Source organism: Tachypleus tridentatus, chromosome 1 (assembly GCF_004210375.1).
Source record: "Tachypleus tridentatus isolate NWPU-2018 chromosome 1, ASM421037v1, whole genome shotgun sequence".
NCBI classification, from domain to species: domain Eukaryota; kingdom Metazoa; phylum Arthropoda; class Merostomata; order Xiphosura; family Limulidae; genus Tachypleus; species Tachypleus tridentatus.
The window spans coordinates 32,596,477-32,618,921 of record NC_134825.1 but is presented as its reverse complement, the minus strand read 5'-3'; the positions used below and the strand labels follow the sequence as shown (position 1 = coordinate 32,618,921).

The window sequence follows — 22,445 nt, the reverse complement described above, 5'->3', positions numbered from 1 at the left end:
CTGGCCATACGGGCCATATGGAGCGTGTAATAAAAGTTTTTAGTATATATATATACGCATCAAGTAAAAAATAAAAATTAACTCTGAGAGTTAGGAAAAACTAACCTTTCTAAATTCGAAAATAAAATAATTATAAACCCTTCAACCAGAATTATAGTAAGTCAGTGTAATTTAGGAAATACATAACCAGCTTTTATACGTTTGACATTTGAATCGTTGTTAATTTATGTTTCAATCATTCCACGTCTACGTATGGCAAGTCTTGTATGAAGGTCATCAGCGATATACTTAAATAATATATGTAATAAAACCGATGAAATATAAATGAAACAGAGAATCGTTAAAATTGCTCTGACACATTAACATTGAATGGAAATTTTAATGAGGTTAGTGATTGTTATAGATGTTATTAGGGGATATTGCTTTTTGTAAACTAACTACTGTTATTAATTGTGTGGAAACACGATCAAGAGCTAAAATTATATAAAACTATTAAGCATTAGAAAAACCTATATTTAAAAAGTTTTCACAAGGTTACTATTAATTTGCTTTAAAGCATATTTCTTTTACTTTAGTCATTTCGTACAATTTTCTGATTTTATCATTTTCCACAATATTTCTTCAATAAATAGCATGATTTTTTTTTCTCCGCTGGTGCACAGATCGCTATTTGTTCTGGGGATATAAAAATATTATTCAATAAAGCACGTGTTTATTTACCTTAATACAAGTTATAGATCTCAGTCACTTTGTTTGGGCCCGTCATGGCCAAGCGTGTAAAGGCGTGTGACTCGTAAACTGCGGGTTCGTATCCCCGTCGCGCTAAACATGCTCGTCATTTCAGCCGTGGGGACGTTATAATTGGTCAATTCGTTGGTAAAAAAGTAGTTCAAGAGTTGTGCTCAAGAATAGGTGGTGATGATTAGTTACCTTCCCTCTAGACTGCTAAATTAGGGATGGTGTTTTTTTGAATTTCGTACAAAGCTACTTGAGGGCTATCTCCGCAAGCCGCCATAATTTAGCTGTAAAAGACTAGAGAGGAGAAAGCTAATCATCACCACCCACCGCCAACTCTTGGGGTACTTTTTCACCAACAAATAGTGGGTTTGACCGTTATATTGTAGCGCCTCCTCAACGGAAATGGCGAGAATGTTTGTTGGGAGGGGTATTCGAACCCGCGACCCTCAGATTATGAGTCGAGTGCCTTAAGCTTCTGGCCTTCCATAACGTGTTTGTTTCACTGTCTCATACTTCAAGCAGTTGAAGAATCAAATGGGTATTCATTCTATCCCTTTCGAAGAAACTTCGATACAGTCCATAAACATTGTGTTTATGGATGTGTATGCAATGGAAATTTTAAAACTAGAGCTTGTAAACCTCCTTTCTTGTACACTAGATGGAATACGAAAATTATGTAGGGAGAAGTGATGTAATTTTGACAGGACAGTCTTAAAATGGAGCCTTTTTGAACGGAAACTACGCTGCAGAATAATTGTCAAGATCCACAGCCGTCAGATAGAATACGAGTAGAAGTGGTGACATGAAAGTAAAGACATTGTGAAGCTCTAAAATCAGTTTAATATAATATATTCAACGTCTATATTCAGACTTTGTAGTTAATCAATATAAGGTTGATATATAACATTCCATTTACGCTCAGTTTTTCATTATAGATGAATGTATCGTTTTTATCAGATTTTTCACATAAGTTGATTTTAATAGGACAGTTCATCTTGTATCATTTCGTTCGTTCATGGTTCATTAAGTTTTATCAAAAATATCCTTCAAGCGTTTTTAACTTTTTAACGTTTCTGTTTTTTTAACATTTCAGTGAGTTTCCTTACTAATTACAGTTTTTTTATTATTCTATAAATGTGCGTAATATAGGCATTTCAGTGTATGGATTATTTCAAATGGAATCATAAATTTCCCATAGGGCATTAATCTTCTGTCCAATGTTTAATGTACGTTGTATATTTTTTTAACTTGGTTTTGAACAACTTTATTTCAGTATATCACAAAACATTATATGTTCCCCTGATGGACAATCGATTTTAAAATGCATAATAAACGTGCATTGGTTCTATTATTGAAGAAACGCGCGCGCGTGTGTATACACACACACACAATTTATATTATATTTTCCAATCGAAAATTACTTTTTTGAAAGAAAACTGATACATTTAATTACAATCTTAATTTACATTCCACAAAGGTCTCTTTATTATTGTTATTATAACTGAAATTAAAATCTTAACATAAACAACATAAAATGAAACATACCCCTAGTGGTGCAATGATTTATCAACGTACTTATACTGCTAGAAACCAGGTTTCGATATCCTTGTGGGACAGATACAGATATCTCTTTGTGTAGCTTTGTGCTTAATGACAAACATATAAACGTAAATGCCTACGCTAATACAGTGAATAACATTAAAATATTGTGCGTATTTTGAAAATCCCCTTTAAAGTATATTTTCATAAAGATTAGTTCATGTTGAAAAATAATTTGACGATGAATATTACTTTTACTAAATGCAACAGCATGAGAGGGAGAGACTCCATTCTTTTTCTGTTGAAAGTACAAACGTCTTTTCTGGTTTAATGCACCAAAACATATTATCCAGGAAAATATAAAATATTTATAACAGATTAAAAGTAATATGTGTAAATGGATTTCCGCTTTATTTCAATTGTAGAATAAAAGAAAACACACATACATTTGATAAATCTTGTTTCTTCGTGATGAATTGCACGAGGGTTATCTGCGCTAGACGTTCATAACATAGAAGTAAAAGACGAAGAAAGAAGGCAGCTATCCAACACTTAGGCTACTTTTCCCTAATGAATAATGAGATTGATGGTTACATTATAACGCCCCCAAGACTGAAACGGTGAGCGTGTATTTGTGGGACAAAGATTTGATCTTCCCCTTGTGAGTCAGGTCATTCAATTAATATTTAACATAAGATATCCCCCACATCTGGTTCCATTAAAAAAAATACCTCATTCGCACCTGAATTAAGGTTATTTATCTATTTCCTATTTTTTTTACTATTCAGTTAGCATTTGTTATTTCAAATAACAAGTTAATTTTCCTAAATTATTGGCCCAGCGTTGCCAGGTGGTAAAGGCACTCGACTCGTAATCCAAGGATTGCAGGTTCGAATCACCGTCACACCAAACATGCTCGCTCTTTCTGCCGTGGGGGCGTGATAATGTTACGGTCAATCCCACTATTCGTTGGTAAAAAAGTAGTTCAAGAGTAGGTGGTGATGACTAGTTGCCTTCCCGCTAGACTTACGCTGCGCTAAATTAGGGACGGCTAGCGCAGATAGCCCTCGAGTAGCTTTGCACGAAATACAAAAACAAACATAATATCTTCAGATTTGTTCTTAATAGTTAGCAGCAATAAATAATATATACATCCAAGTTATCGTTCTATAAAACGATGAAAACATATACATGCGTTAGAAATTACTTACAGTTCTGTGTGATACTGAATTCTTGTAACAACCTCAAAAAAACTAAAAAGTAACCTGTCAAAGTTTTCTTTAATACTCGACGTGACATCTGCTTTTTGTTATAATATGAAATGCATAACTTACTAGTGCTGTGTGCATTTTCAGAGGGTATATATATATATGTGTGTGTGTGTATATATATATATCTTTTATAACGTGAAATAGCCATCAAATTATGATAGTTTGTAGCTTTACATGGTGTCCACAACTTGTTTGAACGCAACATGATTGAATTTCTCAGCTATCTTACTGCTTAACGAACTAGTTGATGTGTATGAAAGAATAAAATTCAATCTCAAAAATACAAGTTTCTTCAAACAAAAATCATTCGCGAAATATTTAAGACAAACTTATTTTACAGTGGTAAAAGTGTTTGCATACATATATATTTTTACATTCTCAGCGAAATTCTCCCTTTAAAATTCTTGAAATGTTTTGTGATTGAGCAAGACAAATAAAAATATGGATTAAATATCCCAAAATTATTTTGGAAATTTCTCTTATATTAAAACAGTTACCAGGAGGGAAATGATGGAAATATACAGTAAATAGATAGACGTTAAATTCGCTGATCTAAAGAAAGTTGCCTCTTATGGTAAACTGCTCGATTTATTCTAATAATTAATAGAAATTGTGTAGCTATTTTTTGAAGTTTTTGTAGTGTATAACATATATTTTGATTATATGTTATTGAAGAAACACATGTTTTTGTGAGAACTGATCAATAATTAACAAGCACCCATCAAGATAACAGCTTCAGTAACACTAAAAACTACACGTTTACATAGAGCACAACCTCTGCATTCTAACCATGCTAAGCGTTACATCACTTCGGGATCATGTAATGTTATATTGTTACCACCAGGAGATATTTTAGCAGTTACTTGATAATTATGTATTGAGCTATTGACTGAAATCTAAATCTAAATTCTCTTTATTTTAGTTCCAAACCTATAAAAGCACGGCAGAATACAAAACAAGGTTATTTTATTGATATTAAGAAGTCGGAAAAAGTACGGGACTATTCCCTGTACATGAGAAACAGTGGGAAGAGGTTACCATTACGAAAGCTCGTGTTTCTGAACGTGGGTAGTAGATCCTTTTAGTGCCAGTAAAGAGAATGTGAAGGTCGGTTCATGTGATTCTCAAGGTCGTTTGTTTCTGGATTATTTTTCTTAATTTTAACCTACTCATTCTTTGCACACTAAAGATTGGTTATTCAACAGAACAATAGAATACTTTTTTCTCAGTAATTATTTTAGTAATGAGAAAAAATATCAGTATGGTTAATGAATGTAATTGATTTTCAAAGCGAAGAAATCGGAAAATGAATACGTTGAAAATAATATTAGAAACTTTGTTGAGAGCGTTTTTTATTAGAGGACCTTACTATTCTGTTACTCTAATTTCACGACGCTAATGTTTTACGTTACAAGCTCTACTAATCTTTCCTCAACCTAGTCCGTAAAATAATGGCTTCTTACAAAAAAAAGAGCCAGAAATGTTACAGTTGGAGCTAAAATAAATATATTATACCATTGTTTGAAAATTAATTTGGGAAATACAAGGTGACTTAACCGTTACAAGATTTTACAGTTAAAAATGTTTTGCATTTGAAAATCGCATCTTTGTGCATACTCGCCCTTTCAGCCGTGGAGGCGTTATAATGTGACGGTCAGTCCACTATTCGTTGGTAAAAGAATAGCCCAAGAGTTGGCGGTGGGTGGTGATGACTAGCTGCCTTCCCTTTAGTGTTACACTGCTAAATTAGGGATGGCTAGCGCAGATAGCCCTCATGTAGCTTTGCGCGAAATTCAAAACAAACCTTGTGAGTAGACGTCGTTATTATTTGTACAATCCCAGGTAAACTATGTACCACATAATGTCTTTCTAATTTAAAAAAAAAAACTGAGAATTTCAGGTTTATATATATATATAAATATATTGTATGTGTTTCTTTACTTGTTCATTAACTAAGGTTTTGAGCGTGTGGTGCGTACATAATTAACTGAGAGATACACATAAACTTCATGTTAGTTATTGAAAGGTATTGTTACAAAGTTATTTGGAAATATTCACTTTAAAAATTATAAGCTAATATTGCATTATCGAGAACATATAGTGATTAGAATTTCTTAATATATCGAAAACCATCAACAGGTATAGTACCTCATACTCAGGGGATTTTCTGGTATTGTAAAATGAATAACCGAGTTTTGGAAAGTTTGTTTGTAATTACGCACAAAGCTACAAAATGGGCTACTTGTGTTCTGCCCACTACGAGTATCGAAACCCGGTTTTTAACGTTTGAAGTCGGCAGATATGCTGCTGTGCAACTTGGGCGCGAGGTTTGGAAATATCTCACATGTTTGTAAAGAATTTATAGCTTTGAAACAAATATTTTACAAATATTTTATATGCGAAATTATTTTTTTAATTTGCAATTTTATACACATTAATTTATAAGCATTTTTATGTGATTAAAATATCATTATTAAGAAAAGCATTACAATGGTTTTTAGCGTTTAACAGAAACGTGGATTCACTTTTATACCAAAATGTCTCAAAAATAAATGCAATTCCCTTATCTGAAGAGAAATTCGTACATTAAAATGTGTTTTAACTAGCGTTGAACAAAAACATATAAGAATAGATTTTGCCTTCAGCTGAGAAAAGCTATTTCATAAACAAAGGGAACAGATATAAAAACAGTTAAAGGCCTAGCAGTAGTATATTCAGCTGGAGTGTTAAAAATTACGTTCTCGTAAAGCAGGAAATGAGTGAAAACAGGAGGGATTCTGGGTAGAATTTTATATTTATTTTCCAAACAAGAACTGTGTACATGTCTGTTCATTCACAGCTGGTCCAAGTTAATGGTACCCACAAGTTCTAATAACACAACTTGTGTTTGAGCGAAGGAAGGCACATAGTTCCCAAGAAGTTACAACTCGTTAAACTTAATCGTTGCATTATGTAATTAAGTATATTCTACTTCAGAGCCTTGTTATTTTTGTATCTTTTTTAAAGCTTGGCTTAGGAAATAAGTTTTTTACTTATACGCTACTTTATTTTATTTTATTTATTTTTAAGTATGATCCTACATACCCAAGTTGTGCCGGAAGGTTACTCATGAAAATATGATAACTTCGCATTATAGATTTTCAGAAATCAAATGATTTTATTAAAGTATTTATTTTAACGTTGTTTTACTGAAGGGTGGTTAATTACGTTAATTAGAAAGCAATATACACTTTCAGCTGTATTGCACATGTTGAATATATGTTTCATAACATGAATAAAATTTTTCAAACATTGAAAAAAGTTTAGTATTTCCCCTATCGGCATAAAGTATCAGTTAAACAAATGTGTAATTTCAATTGCTTGGATTTTACTGTTGGTTAATGTCAATAATTACCTGAAATTGCCCAATTCAAAGCCGAATGAAAATGTATATAAATCTAGTGACAACTACAATAAAACAGCTATGAGATGTTTCATGTTCAGGCTTTTATAATTTACATATGGTGGCCAGTAATGTATTCTTTCCTATATATTTATATTAGTCATTGTATAGTTTCTTTGTTGATTACCTGTGGAATGGCTATTGATAAAGAAACATATGCATATATTTATAAGTCTGATAATATACACTAATAACAACACATTTCGAGATAGACCGATACATTGACTATAACGTCTTATATAACACAATGTCGGGAAAATATTATTATATGCTTTCTATACATTATATGATACCTGTTTCTGTTCTTGTACTACAGTCCTGATGAAACATCAATAACGAAACAATGTCTGAAATAAAAAACAGTGTTTCTTTATTACCTGGAGAATGAAAATCGTTTTTATTCTTCTGACTTTATTACCAAACATTTAAAACGAACCTGACTATCACAAGAACCAATCTACACTATTTAACAATCTATATCATATATACCATTCTCGTTAACTGAGTCCAGTTTCTTGTCAGTTTGACTAAATATACATTGATAGAAGAGGTGAGGACGTGTCCTCGTAGTACCAAAGACCAAGGTTTTATGTAGAACATGCAACATCATCATAACATTCTTCTGTGTTTGTCTCTGCGTGGCATTGAAAATACCAGTCGTATATTAGCTAATGAAATGTGCAATGAAATACTTATGAAGTTGATTTTCGATGACGAATTCCTTAAATAGATTTTGATCCACGCTACGCTTAACTGTCAGCTTTTGAGAAGTTTTCTTGAATATGCATTTCTATGTATTTGACCTAACTGATGACATCTATTGAATTAGTGTGTTAGATTTCAGAAAACATGACGAAATCAGACAATATAGCATAAGTATATAGCTAAACAACATGCTGTGAAACTAGCATCTTTCGTTGAACCATTACCTACAACTCATTTGATTTCTGCATACAACTTTTGTCTTACTCTTGTGTGTTAGTTAGCTTTGGCTGGAGAGCACTGTACAGTGTCCAAAGATTTGTGAATTAGTCATATTCTTGTCTAAGGGACTCCGTTTTTAAAACTTTCCATTTACCAACACAATAACCAGTTAGCCTTTCATCATATTATAAATTAGTTTCCTATATTTGTTGTATGTTTTTACATCTTTATTGAGGCAAGGTGAAATTCCATTTCTGGACCTTATAGACTTCAAGAAATCTACATTGTCAAGAAAATCCTAATCATCAGGAAATTAATATTTCGTATATAGCCACTTCAAAAATTTCATGAACTCATACTTTTTAGATTGCCCAAAATGCCAAGGATGTGTCATAAAAATTGTCGACATCACTAAAGTCCTTATTTGGAAATTGTATTTCCTATATTCTTGTTGAAAACATATATTACCATAACGACAAGGACAACTATTTCGTGGCCACCTGAAAACAACTTATGGAAAGAGATTTAAATATAATTACCTTTCATTATTAATAGAATTGAATATCGGTGTCAAAATGTTATTCACATAGCCGTTTTAGACATCCTCAACCATTCTTAGAGATGTGACATTACCTACCTAAAACATGCTTCATAACACCAATATAGCCAAGTTTGTTCTCACCATTACTAACAGCAGTTTGAGAAAGATATTTGGAATGTTTGATTTCTGGAAGTACTTTTACATGCTTGTCAGGCACATGACAAACTGATCCTTGGAATTTCCACTGAGGGTTTAGTAATCATCATTACATGAAGCTGCAGGAATACTTTGAACCCTCTGGAAACAAAATTATCTCATATCTTAAAGTGACTGTAACAATTCTAATTTTATTGAACTGCGTTGAATCAAATATCGTTAACAAATTATATTTTCCATCTTGCTCCACGTTCTTCCGGGAAACATGGACCTTACTTTAATGTTGCAATTCATCAGTGTTGTGTGTTGATTGTAACAGTTTGTAGTCTGCCTGCAGTCTTGTGTTAAAGATTCTTATTCAACCATACGTTGAAAGAAGTGACCGCCTGTATTGTAATGTATGTTAGTGTTACCTTGCTGTATTCCAGCTTCATACTTCTTGCATGTTTGTTATCTATACCTATATTACCTTTGTATTCCAACACTGTACAGCGTGACCGTACACAAAACCAATATTTAAAAGAATTATATCTTAAAATCTACTTTTATAAAGAAGGACATCAATATTTTATTCGGAAAAGTTGACATAGATACGTATTATAACACATTACTTCGATTCTCCTTGGTGGACACAGCAGATAACCCGATGTGGCTTTACTATAAGAAAACACACACATAACACATTACATTACGTGTTTAATTTGTTTATCTTTTAACCTAGCCTTGTTTTCATTTATCTCTATTCTTCATCTTTGAAAAACGAAATATTAATTATTTGAAAAAAAAACGTGCCATGTGTAGGGTTTGGGAAGAATCAATGAACTCTGTTGAGAACTGATGAACCGTCTAGTTGTCTCATTTTAGGGATAAGCGGAATCAGAAATCTTGCTAATCAGCTATCGCAACAGTTGTTTTTAACCAAGTGCTGTTTTCAAACTTTCCTAAATAAAACTTACGATTCTCAATGTGCCTCTGTGTTTCACTAATTTGGTGTCCTAAGACAGATGCTATTTACTAAAATGTAATTATTTTAAACGTGGCTTTATTTTTACAATGATCGTATATATTTCGTGACCAAACGTCGATTGCGGGTTATATACGTTTTGTTTTGTTTTCTCTTTTCATATACAATGGTTATTTACGTTTCCTGGCTGCATTTAAGTTATTTATGTTCTTTGTGTGTTTTAAAATTATCTAAGCCTCTTACTTGCATATTGAAGAATTGGTTATTCGCATTCGTTGCTTATTTTTTAATTATGCGTATCGTGTGCCTAAATCCCGTACAGGTATGTTCTTCGGCCTGTTCCTTGCCTATATATTTCTTGTCTTTAGTCTGACACCATAGTCTCTTTTATAATTGGGGTCGGGGTTGACCTTGTGGAAGAGCTCTTGATTTCGGACTTGAAGATCTAGCTTCGAATCATTGTGAAGCCACAAAATATTCTTTCATTGGGTCATCTCTTGCCGTACATGATAGCCAATTGTGTAGGTTCACGCTTAACAACAACCAAACAAAATCTTTTAGACTATATACATATATTTCATATATGTGTTTTTATTTTACTATTAGTATCTAAGTTTATAGTTTGATACCTGCCTGTTTCGTGTTACTTTAACATATTCCCTGTATTCCAGTTGATTATATAATTTGTGTGTATCACGAAAATATTTGTTGCCTCATCTTAACTATATGTTTCTTGCCTGTTTATTTGTTCACCGAAACCACTGACGCGAAGACAAATGCTGTTTATGTAAGAAGCCTGAATGTAGCTCCATCTAATCAAGTGGAATCGTAGTTCTAAAATCTCCTGTGTTTCAGTTTTTACTCGTTCAAAATAATATATTTTGTGAGCAAGTTTAATCATATTCACATACGACCTGGTATGTTTTTACCTGTATCACAACAGTAAATTTCTAAAGTGTCTCCCAATTACACTTCAGAATTTAAGAGTGAAAAAAAAACACGACTTTTTTGTCACAATAATAGATAAATACTTATTATTTATTCAAGATGGTTAGTTTAGATAAGGTTTATAAGGACTTGAGACTTCAGTATTATACTCCAAGTAACTTCTTTTTTTTTAAGTAAGGTCAAGAGAAATGGAAAGGAGGGTAGGTAAGTGACGAATAGGGAAATATATTTAAGACGAATAATTATTCCAATAGAACACGTTGATTGGTCTATCATCTTCATTTTTGCATAGCAATCTGTTTTTAACGGCGCGATGATTTTTCTCTCAAGTTCCTTTTCTTCTTTGTGTATTTCTTAATATTTTCACATTTTTCCAATCATAACTGCCCTCACAGCTCCAGAAATAATCAGCTGCAGTTGAGGATATGGTGTTCTTTCAAACTAGTCTTCTGTTTGTCCCGTGTACGTTTTATCATAACTAAGACTGGTTTGGCTTGTTTCACCTCTCACTAAGTTTGAATTTGAGTCTTTTGACTTGGTTAACAACTTTGTTTTTGAAAAGTAACTTATAACTCTTTAATCAAAATGATTCACTTTTATTTTCCCGAAATGATAAGACAAATAGTATATTAATTAACACATTTTTAGTTGATTTTAACGTGGTTAATTTTGAGTACCTCGCTTGTAGATTTTTGTCTTTAATTTCATGAAAAGCTCTCTCAACAATTATAAATCACAATCTATGGCTTCCACGTGCATTTGTACATTTTTTGTTGTTTATATGTACTTTGTGGGAATTGCATAGTTTCTCACATAAAGATTAAATTGAGTTAAGGTGTGGTGGTATGCTGACAGCGAAGTATTTACGAAATACATTGAATTTGAACTTATTCCAACAAATATGATATGATACATAAGCTATACCTACGATGGTTCAAGGGAAAGTGTTAGGCCTTACGAAGCTTAAAAGCTGGTTTTGAAGGCCTCAGTGGACAAAGCACGAATTGTACAATTGTAGAGTGGCTTGCATGTAACAACAAAACAAATGCATGGCTGTTGAAGTTGGTAAATTAATTCAGACACATTTTTCAAATTGTTATTATTTTTGTAATTTGCGATAGTTGTACAAACTGTCAAGAAATGACTTATTTTATTTTAACATGGATGCATTCGTATCAACAAAGGTTTGATCTATATAATAATTAAATAAAGAGGCAGAGAAAACTACGAAACACTTTTTAGGTTCTTTCAGAAACTCGTGCTTTATGTTCTATATTATTGTAAAAAATACCATTAATGTTATAGTGCAACAAACTTACAAAGTATGGGGACGCTTTTTGTCACGCTAATGTAATGACACTGGGTAACGATTAGTGCATAAGGAACACGGAAGTTAGCTGTAATATGTCTCAAAGTCTGTCTGGTGCTTTCATATACAAGTATACTTCTGACGCCATTGTGTCTGCACTTAATGTTCCAAAGTTGTCAATAAATTATATAGGACTTTAACGTTGACTCAGTGATTTAGTATTCAAATGAAGGCTGAATAAATCAATCGAATCTGAGCCATAAGTTAGCAGTTCATTAAATGAGCATACGTTGCGTTTATTACTAATGATTTAATTATTTTATCTTTTATTCTCATCGTTATTATATATACCATTACATTCACAACGTTTCGACTGCTGGTCGTCGTCGTTGAACCTCCTATCCTGGGAAATCCACAAAAGCTTTCTGGTTTGTGACGCATACAAAAATTGTCTGACATAACACCTAATGACGGCCGGATAATTCACTGGTCGAAATGTTGTAAAAATAGTAATATACATAACAAAGACGAGAACTGTCCAAATAATTATATCAATAGTAGTACCAACATCTCATCTCAATCGTTCAGCTAAACTATACATTGTGTTTAGCTCCTTCTGTCAAAAAAAAAAAATTCCTTCCGATCCACACTACTGGTTGAATTTGGTCGTTAATATACCTGAGAATAATAACAAAAAACATTGCGATTAGTTTCATGTTTGTTGATATAATTCTATGAGGTATATTGCAGAAAACTTTCCAGTTTTTCAACATCAAAATATCTAGCAAACTGATATAGGTTTGTTTAACCAACAACATTTCTCTCAAATGCTCCGTTAGGCATCCAGTTTATACAACCAGTAATTCCGCTGTTTCAATAACCCTTCGGCTCTTTAACTGTGGAACACATAGTTTCGTTTAATGCGTTGAAATAAGGCATTATTTTTATTGAATATGTTCCATGAAACTTTTCAACAGTGTCGATATCACGCAAGGTGGGTTACTAACCTAACATCTACACCTAGCTAGAATAACCATTACCATAGATATATAAATTTCTCTTCTATCGATTGAGTCTCCTGTCTGAACCTCAACATTATTCAGATAATAAAAACGCTATAAGGCACACTGGCGCCAGGAGCAATCGAATTTTATAAAGAGGGCGCACTTAAATCAAACTTTTTTTATTTTATTATTTAGAAATATAACAAACGACACGAAAGTTTTTGACGTACACAGTACTTTTTTTTTATCTTGAATCACATGTAAGAAAGACATGGATAAAGAAAATTAAAGGCAGAGATATAGATGGGTAGATTTTTGTGCCTGCTATTTTTATTTTAATTACTGTCTATGTAAAGATTCATGCCGTTCATGTTATTTTACGATGTCTTGAAACATGATCTAAAAGTTTGGGGAGAGAATGGCATTATAATACTTTATGTTCTTGTTGTTTTACCAAATTATGTGTTTTCATCACATTTGTAAGCACATTTAGTATGTAGCTTAGTTTCTTGTTTAAAATGATCACATATCGTGCGATTGACGTTGAGGTTTTCTGCCACATCATAGTTTTTGGTGGACATACTACATTCACTAGTGCGAGAGTGATCCGTTAATCAAAGTGTGTTAAAAATATGCTTCACAAATTAAACACATATACCGTCAATGCACTTCGTTCGAATTTTTAGATTTTTGTTAATTTGTTTAGTGTGAAGAGCAGAACTAAAGAAGAGGGAAACCTCAATAGTCGCGGTATTTGAATTTTTTTTAAGGCAGGATTAACATAAACTAACCTGAGATTTCCGTCCCCCTTTTTAGTACTTATATTTTTGTATTGCCAGCAATACCAAGCATGGGGCGCATGTACACACGATTCTATTTTATTACTCATTATGATTTCTACCAGCTTACTCTCAACTTGAAATTATTTTAGACCAGATTAGACCAAATTAATCTATGAGACCTTGGTCGTGGTGAAACACGTCAATCAAAAGGGTATAACCTCCAAAACTGTAATTAGATCACAAATTCATCGAGAGATGACGGAGCTAAGATCCAAACTTTGTACTTGATAAACAAAACGCTAAGAGCTATTCTACGAGCCGCAGCTTAAAATGGGATATCTGTGCTCTGCCTGCTGCGGGTATCGAATCCCGATTTTCAGCAGATAAGTTTACAGGCTTTCCGTTTAGCTACCATTGGACCGAATCTTTATAACGTTTTGTTATTATTATTGTGTTGTGTTCAAATGGCAAAACTATGTAGCACGTTTTTTTGAATGAACAAAATACATACCCACTGAAAAGGAATATTTTTTCAGGTTATCATTTTTGCCAACGACTCCTTACTTGTTCCTAGTCATACTGAGGATTTCCTTTGATCGACTTACTTAAATAAAGTTTATTTGCTTGGCCGATCATTTTTATAATATTCGTTTGACTTAATTCGTACTTTCTGTTTTTTGTGTATAACATAAGTAAGGTGTGCTTTATTATTTCTTTACGTAACAGCTTTGTTCAACATGTGTAATATATCTATTTATTATATCGAATATTTTGCACATTTTACTTGGTATATGGTCTTAGTTGGCTGAGCCTCGTTACCTGTTTATAGGATTATAACCGAAAACATCGTTATTAACGAGAATACACAACTTGTCAAATAATGCATTCTATTATTGAGTATGTAAACGCATTATGCTAATACCAATATAACAATAAGTTGGCAAACAACGATTTATAAGCATAATTACTAATGCCTTTATGTCAGGAATCTGTCCAAATATGTGGCGTGTTCCAGATAAAGTAAATCGCTTCATTATACTTACAAATAATTTATTGTCACTTTATTACTAATGCATTCTAATATTTACGTGTTAGAATGTAATAACAATATATATTCAATTAGATATTTGTCTTAGAGAGTTTATTTTTAATTTTGTCGTAATGATGTTGGAAACGTTTTCTTATCGCAAGTTAATATACATTATTTGTCCTAATTATATATATATATAACATTTAAAAATCTGAGTTTTATTAACATACTTTGAATTTTAACACTTAAGAGAGCTTCGCTATTAATTTTGTCAATATTTTATTTTCGACGAAATTTCAATGCGTATTTGCAATGTTTTATTAAATTATTCAGTATTTTAACAATTATACTACCGCTATTCTACTGACTTCTTTAATTTCTCATTGTGAATGAGTATCATATGAATATTTCCCTTGATCCAGTTTATGTTTATAAATCTCATTCACGTATATTTAATGTAAATTTTATTTGGACATATTTCCTTTTCTTTGAAGCCACCTAAATCTCGAGTTGAGAAAATATATTTCATATTATATCTTATATCACAATTAGGCGAATCATAAGCTCTCACTGATGTCCTCAAAACTTTTGTTCCCGCCATGTACAAGTTTATTTTATAACATTCTCCATCATAGATGTAGCGGGAACTGATGACGATCGGAACTGAAGTTCTCAGATTTGATACTGACTTTTTTGTCCAAGATTTTTCATAGTCAGTTTAAAATTCTAAACATGGTTTTTGGCATATTTTGGATATAGTAAATATCAACCAGGTATGTATATCTAAGTGTTATCTATTTTATTCAATTGTGTTATATATCGTTTGTTGTTAAGTATGCTTTTCGATTTATTGAAATATATCATACTGTTCTACGATATTTATATTTATTAGCTATTTCTTATGCCTATATATTTTCTCCTTTTAACGGCAGACATTGTTTTATTGTTTATTATTGTAATTTCTATGAAAGTGTTATGCATTTGTTGTCAGTTTCTTTATGAATGTGTTGTACGTTCAAAGACGAACGTATGTTTTGGTTGTGTATAAATAAAATTTTCAATGTAACATATCGTTGTGATTTGGTAATAAAAGTAATTAACACGAAAAAATAAGCTTAATATTACGTGAAATTAAATATAAATATGACATCAATTAATGTTTGGTTAAAATTTCTCAGTCCGTTAGATATATGTAAAGAAAAAAGTATTTCATAAATTGACACGTTAAATGAGATAGGCCTAGCTTCAATAGTGAACCATGTTTCGAACATCAATAATCCAAAGTTCAAGCTAGTTTTTTAGTCATAACTGACTTTTATAAAACACCTGTTTATAATATCTAGGAGGAAATAAACGTTTCAGTAATAAGCCAGTAAGTATTATTTGTCAACATGGCCGTGACAATGTTGATCCAACAAGAATACAAGTTAATTTAGGTTAATTTATTTATCTTCACATCCGATCACATAAATCGGAGTAACTTATGTGTTTGTGTGTCTTTTCTCTTATAGTAAGGTCATATTGGGCTACTAGCTGTGTTTACCGAGGGGAATCGAACCCCTGATTTTAGCGTTGTAACTCTGGGGGACGGAATAATGTAAAAATGGAGTTTCTTGATAACGAGAAACACACTTGAACTAAAAATGTATCTCAGAACGGCTGGTACAGGTAGTAACACTTTTATTGATAAACAGAGAACAACGTTTCGGTCTTCTTAGGTCATCTTCAGGTTAACAAAGAGTGAGTTTGCAACTTACCGTTGTCTGACGCATGTCTTAGGGACGAGAGTGTAAACGGGTACGAGATTGTAGGGGGCGTTGCAATTGGATGTTAGGTTATTAATTAGTATAGTTATATATAAAGTTGTTTTGTTCCTTTGTATTAGTCTAATTTTGGTTTTAGTTGTTGTATAAGTAGGGCTTAGATTTTGCGTTTGTTTATATTTGTTTCCCTACTTAGTATCTGGATGTTTTCTATGGTTATGTTGTGTTTGTTTGACTTTCAGTGTTCGTAAACGTGTGAAGGTGGTTTTTTTTTGTTATTTGAATATAGTTTCAATTTGGTTATTATTTCGGTGATGTCGAGAACGTATGATAAACAGCAGTGTAAGGTTTTGTAGCCTGTTGTATCTTGGGATTTATTGTTGTTTGTTTGTTATTAATCTAGGTATGTGCGTATAATTTTTACAACATTTTTTGGAGGAAATTTGTTCATGTTGATGAAGTGTTGTTTTATTTTGTTGATTTCATCGTTAATTGTATCAGCTGAACATAGTTTTGTGGCTCTGTTTATTTGGTTTCTTGATATGTTGAGTTTTTGTTTTGTTTCATATGCTGAATCCCAGGGAATGTAATCCAGTATGGGTGATTTTTCTGTGGATTTCTGTTTTGAATTGTATATCAGTTCTAGTGATCTTGAGGTTGAGAAATGCTATTTGGTTGGTTTTCTCCTATTCACAGGTGAACTTAATGTTGGGGTGTATCGAGTTAACATGGTTGAAAAAACTAAGTGTGTGTTCTGTAGATATGAATACAGAAACTTTATCATCAACATACCTGTACCAGTATAGTGGTTGTATAAGGCTGAATTGATCGCTTGAGATTCAATCTGTATCATTAAAATGTTGGCTAGGACTAGAGACACGGGATTCCCATTACTTAGGCCATTTATTTGCTGGTAGTTTTAGTTACTGAACATAAAGTAAAGTTAGTTTTGATGGTAGTGAATTATATAAGGGTTGCTAATTGGTTGCTGCGTGTGTGTATCAGTGGGTTGTGGTCTTGGATGTACAGGTCTAAAGCTATCTTTCAGGGTTCAGTTCTTAGAACTTCTGTGAAGAGGGTGATTACATCAAAATTGGTCATTAAGGCTTTATGATTTAGTTGATCAAAAATATATTTGAAGTTAAAAGAGTCTTTGAAAAAGGAGTAGGCTGATGTTATATAGTTAGAAAATACCCACGTTATATATTGACTGAGGTTGTAGTTAAATGTTTAATAGGTCGACATTATGGGACGTAGGTGACAATCGGGTTTGTAAGGTTTGGAGGTGCAGTATATTTTTGGTGTGCGTGAGTCGGTCTTTTGTGGATCAGAATAAATGCTTTCTAAAATTGTGTTGTTCTTTTTCATTTGTAGCAGTATTTTGTTTAGTTGGTTTTCGTGTGTTTTTTGGATTTGTGTTTATTAGTTTAAATTTGTTTGTAGCTGGTAAGATGTTAATTTTTTGAATGTATTTATTTGTGTTTATTATAACCATAGCATTGCTATTATATGCTTTAAGAATTTTGATGCTGTTGTCTTGTTTCAATTTGTTTATAGAAATAATATCTTTTCGTGTGAGGTTGGTTTTCAGTTGTTTTGTTCTGTGAAATTATGTTGATGGTTTAGTGTGAAAATTCTTTGAAAAAGTTAAGATACTGTTTTGAGGTGTTTTGGAGAAACAGATATTTTCAGTTCTTTCTGGAAAGATCGGTTGTTGGTTGTCAATGGAATTGTCGAAATTTTCTTCTTTCTGGTGGTTGTTTTCCATTGTTTTGGTGGTTGTTTTCAGTTTGTGTAGTGTGGATCACCAGTCTTCTAGCTAGGTCTTCCAGGCAGGCTTTCATTTCGATAGATGGAATATATCACGGTATTACTGCGAAGTTGAGTTCTTTGTTGAGTAGATGTATTTCTTTACTGCTTAATTTTCGGTCGGATCTGTTAATTACGAGGTTTGTTGATAGTTTGTATTGTTAGCGTCTTTTTTGTTGTTGGCTCCTTAGTTTCTCTAGTTTTTTTGTTGTGACGGATGTTCTTTTCCTTGTTCTTACTGTTGATTTGATTGATGTTGCGTTGCATGAGTCCATAAATGTCTGGTTGAATGCAGCAGGCCAGTTAATGGTCTAGATTCATTTTTTGTTTGTGCGAGTCATTTAGTTATTTATAGTTTGAGTTTAATATGGCTTTTACTAGTTTTTTTTTGTTTTTTTTTGGCCCGGCATGGCCTAGCGCGTAAGGCGTGCGACTCGTAATCCGAGGGTCGCGGGTTCGCGCCCGCATCGCGCTGAACATGCTCGCCCTCCCAGCCGTGGGGGTGTATAATGTGACGGTCAATCCCACTATTCGTTGGTAAAGAGTAGCCCAAGAGTTGGCGGTGGGTGGTGATGACTAGCTGCTTTCCCTCTAGTCTTACACTGCTAAATTATGGACGGCTAGCACAGATAGCCCTCGAGTAGCTTTGTGAGAAATTCCCAAACAAACAAACAAACTAGTTTTTTTTTTCTGCAAATCATGGATAATGTTTTTACACTGTTAAAATTCTTCAGTAGTTTTATCTTCACAAAATTAGGGATTAGTTTTTCCTTTCTGCACCATTGGATGGAATAAATGTCATTTCTTCTATTGATCATTTTTTGATCTAAGTTTCTTAGTTTCGTTAAGATCGCACGAGCGTGTACGGTTAACAAGGGCGTAATGTAGGTAAGTTCGGGCATAACGGAGTTTAAACAGATAACACAGTACATAAAGAAATACTATGGACTTACACTTCTCGTATAATCGTTTTGGTGAAGTAATTCTTGATGACTAGAAACCCACTTGAAATAAAAAATAACCAGCATTTGGAAAAAACTTATAACCAAACACAACATTCTAGTAAACACCAAATTTATTCAAACACTAGGTACAAAATTAAAGTTCATACTATGTAAAAACTACACTGACAAACACAACACAAACATACTTTATAAAATACAATGCAACACCTGCCACGACATCTATATTGGAGAAACAAGCAGAAAAATGGAAACTAGATTCAAAGAACACTAAAAAACGCTTTCACACGTTTTTAAACACTACCAATCAAATAAACACAACATAACCATAGAAAACACCCAGATATTGTAGGGAAAAAATATAAACAAACGCAAAATCAAAGAAACCCTACTTATATAACAACTAAAACCAAAATCAAACCAATATAAAGGAACACCTTTATACCTATACTAAGTAATAATCTAACATCCAACTGCAACGCCACCAAGAATCACGTAAGTATTTATACTCTTGTCCCTAAGACATGTGCCTAGCTTCGTTTAGTTGCAAACTCTCTCTTTGTTAACATGAAGATGACCTAGGAAGGTCGATACGTTGTTCTCTGCTTATCAACAAAAGTGCTAATACCCATACCAGCAGTTCTGAGATACAAAAATGTAGTTTGTTGAAGCTATTATCGGAACACAGTCAGTTTCTTGATTCGAATTCTGCTTTTATATGCTAAGAGTCATCTTAACTGTGATTACATATGTAATGTGACAACAGGGAATGTGTCACCAAGAAATTAGAAAGCAAGGCTTCTAATATAATACATTTACCTGGCCCTAGGTGGCCATAACCGGGTTACTTGATGCTTAGATAACTTTCACAGTTCTTTACTTTTAGTGAGAAAGACGCTGTAAATAACGTTTTACTGAGTACAACATTCTCATTGTGGGGGTTATAATACAATTAGCTTCATCTTTTTCACGTTAATAAATATCCTTTTTAGGGCTAGAGGCGTGACTAGTGTACGTGAGGAAGACATCTGCAGTGTTGTTAACTTCTCCTTTGGAAATTGAAGTTCCAGTTCAAGATAAATGCTATGTTTTATTGACACCAGTTATGGACTTAATAAATTAGTTTAGTTTCTAATTAATTAAAACTATCCAAAAGTTTGCGAAAAGTAACTTTAAAGTTGGTTTTTTGTTTCCGTAACGTGACTATTATATTAGTAACATGGTTGATATATTGAATATACCTTTATTTATGTATTTGATATTGTTGTTGTTTTAGGTTAATTAGGATTTATCAGGTTTAAAAGTGGCGTAATAAGAAAATTATGATCTGTTTTGGATTTTACATTATCGTATAAACTTCATTACAATATATAATTTCAGTAATTTATACCTCGTGGTCGTTAGAGCTCAGTAGAATTTTTCGTTTCAAGGAAGTTTTACCAATCTCACTTGTAATAGAAAAGAAGTCTACACTATTCAAGTGCCAAACAGGCCTATTCTAAAAATAGGTTTCTTGGAAAATGCTACTACCATTAGACTAATTTGTGTAACTAGTTCAAATAGTTTAGGAGGAAAATAAATGAGTGATAAAATGTTTTGGGTTGAGAACTATTTTTTCTGTTCATCTAATTGGAGCAATCATAAGTATTTCTGAACACAAATAACTAATAACTGAGGATAAAACTTTAGAGTATGTTTAACATAAGTAAAGTGGAGACTGTGGCTTAATTTTACTTGAGATAAATTGCTTCGCCAAAATAAATTTTTGCATAAGGCAACGAGCGTTTGTTTATTGAATTTCACACAAAACTATTCGAGCACTATTTGGGCGCTGTCTTAGAAGTGATAGACCAGAGGGAAGACACTGATCAACATTATTCACAATTACCCCTTGACCTGCTCCTTACTAATAAATAATGACATTTATAATCACATAATAACGCCATCTATGGCTGAAAAGAAGAGCGTGTTTGATGAAGAGATTTGAACTTCTGACCCACAGATTGTGAAGCAAGGACTCTAACCGCCAGGTCATACTAAACCGAGAGTAAGTGCTTGGAAAAAGTCGAAATTAATTTAAGCTCAAAAAGTTCTTGTACCAATTTATTAGATATTTTTTATAGTTATAACGTAAAATAAACGCAATTCAACACAATTTTTATGAATGCAAAACAAATATAGGCTTAACTGATAACCAAGTCTAAGCACGGGGCCCATAAACAAGGGACGTGAGGAATAGTTTGTTATCATCTTTTGTTTGGATGGAAACATATGATTCTCAGATAATTGTCATTTGAGGTAAACAGATATTTTAATTTGTTAGGAATCGTGACTTTGCATAGTTTAAATTTGCAGTTTTCTAATTGTAACTCAGACCACAAGGTATCTGTTTATCAACTCCTCTGCGTGGTTTTAGTGAGTTATTGTCCTATTTGATTCATTTATCCAATTGTCTAGATGACTGTTTGTCTTTCTATGTTTCAACCACATAGCAGCCTAAATATTCATTTTTAAATCTGTTGGACTGAATTTCCTTTTCTCATTATCCATTATTAATATTACCAACACGCTAATTCGTATGTCTTCAATATTAACTGGAGAGCCTTCGTATCGGGTTCCATAGAACTATCCATCAGTTAAACCTACTTGATCATTTATCGCTTTGTTCATGTATTCAACTGTAACCGGTAAAATGTTTAAAAGACAAATTCCTCACTCTTTCTTCATTAGTGCATTTAATTTTAATGCCCATGTCAATATATGACAGCTAAAGTCATATATATTTGAAGGAAAAAACACAGCAACCTAGTTCTGGTTAAGAAGTTAACACATAGGATTACCTACAGAAGTTGCAATGTTTTCAAATTTACATTGTTGGGTCTCGTTTGAAAACACTGTGGACTAGTTTACAGTGTGTACGAAGGTGTGCAGACACACGCGCACATGCATATGTATAAGATAAAGTTCGGTTTTTAATATTTTGTATGGTAAATTAAAGCAAAAAAAATCCTCATATCAAAAACGAAACCGTGTATTGTTTCTATAACTGTTACAATATTTAAATAAGAAATTTTAGTCATAGTTTAACAGTTAATATTATTTAGTTTCATCAGAATAATCTATTCTTCTTTAAATTATTCATTCTTGATGAGCACTTCTGGATGTACATTCTGGTTGAGATTATTAGATTTCAACATTTATGTACGCCTCTGTTTGCCAGGTGTAAATACCACAGAAAATTATCTGTTTTTTGTCAAGAATTG

The 22,445-nt window shown here is 32.6% G+C and overlaps 1 protein-coding gene across 2 annotated transcripts in view; it reads left to right on the top strand.

Moving 5' to 3' along the window:
- The window catches only part of LOC143245417 (Krueppel-like factor 7), a 133,874-nt gene that overhangs the window by 75,036 nt on the left and 36,393 nt on the right, over nucleotides 1-22,445 (top strand). Inside the window, exon 1 of one of the 2 annotated variants that reach the window (XM_076491762.1) lies at nucleotides 15,284-15,421. The exons of the other annotated variant lie outside the window; for it this stretch is intronic. The gene's annotated coding sequence lies outside the window, so the exon portion shown is untranslated. Of the gene's footprint in view, nucleotides 1-15,283; nucleotides 15,422-22,445 lie in introns of those variants that run through there. 2 annotated transcript variants of the gene reach the window in all.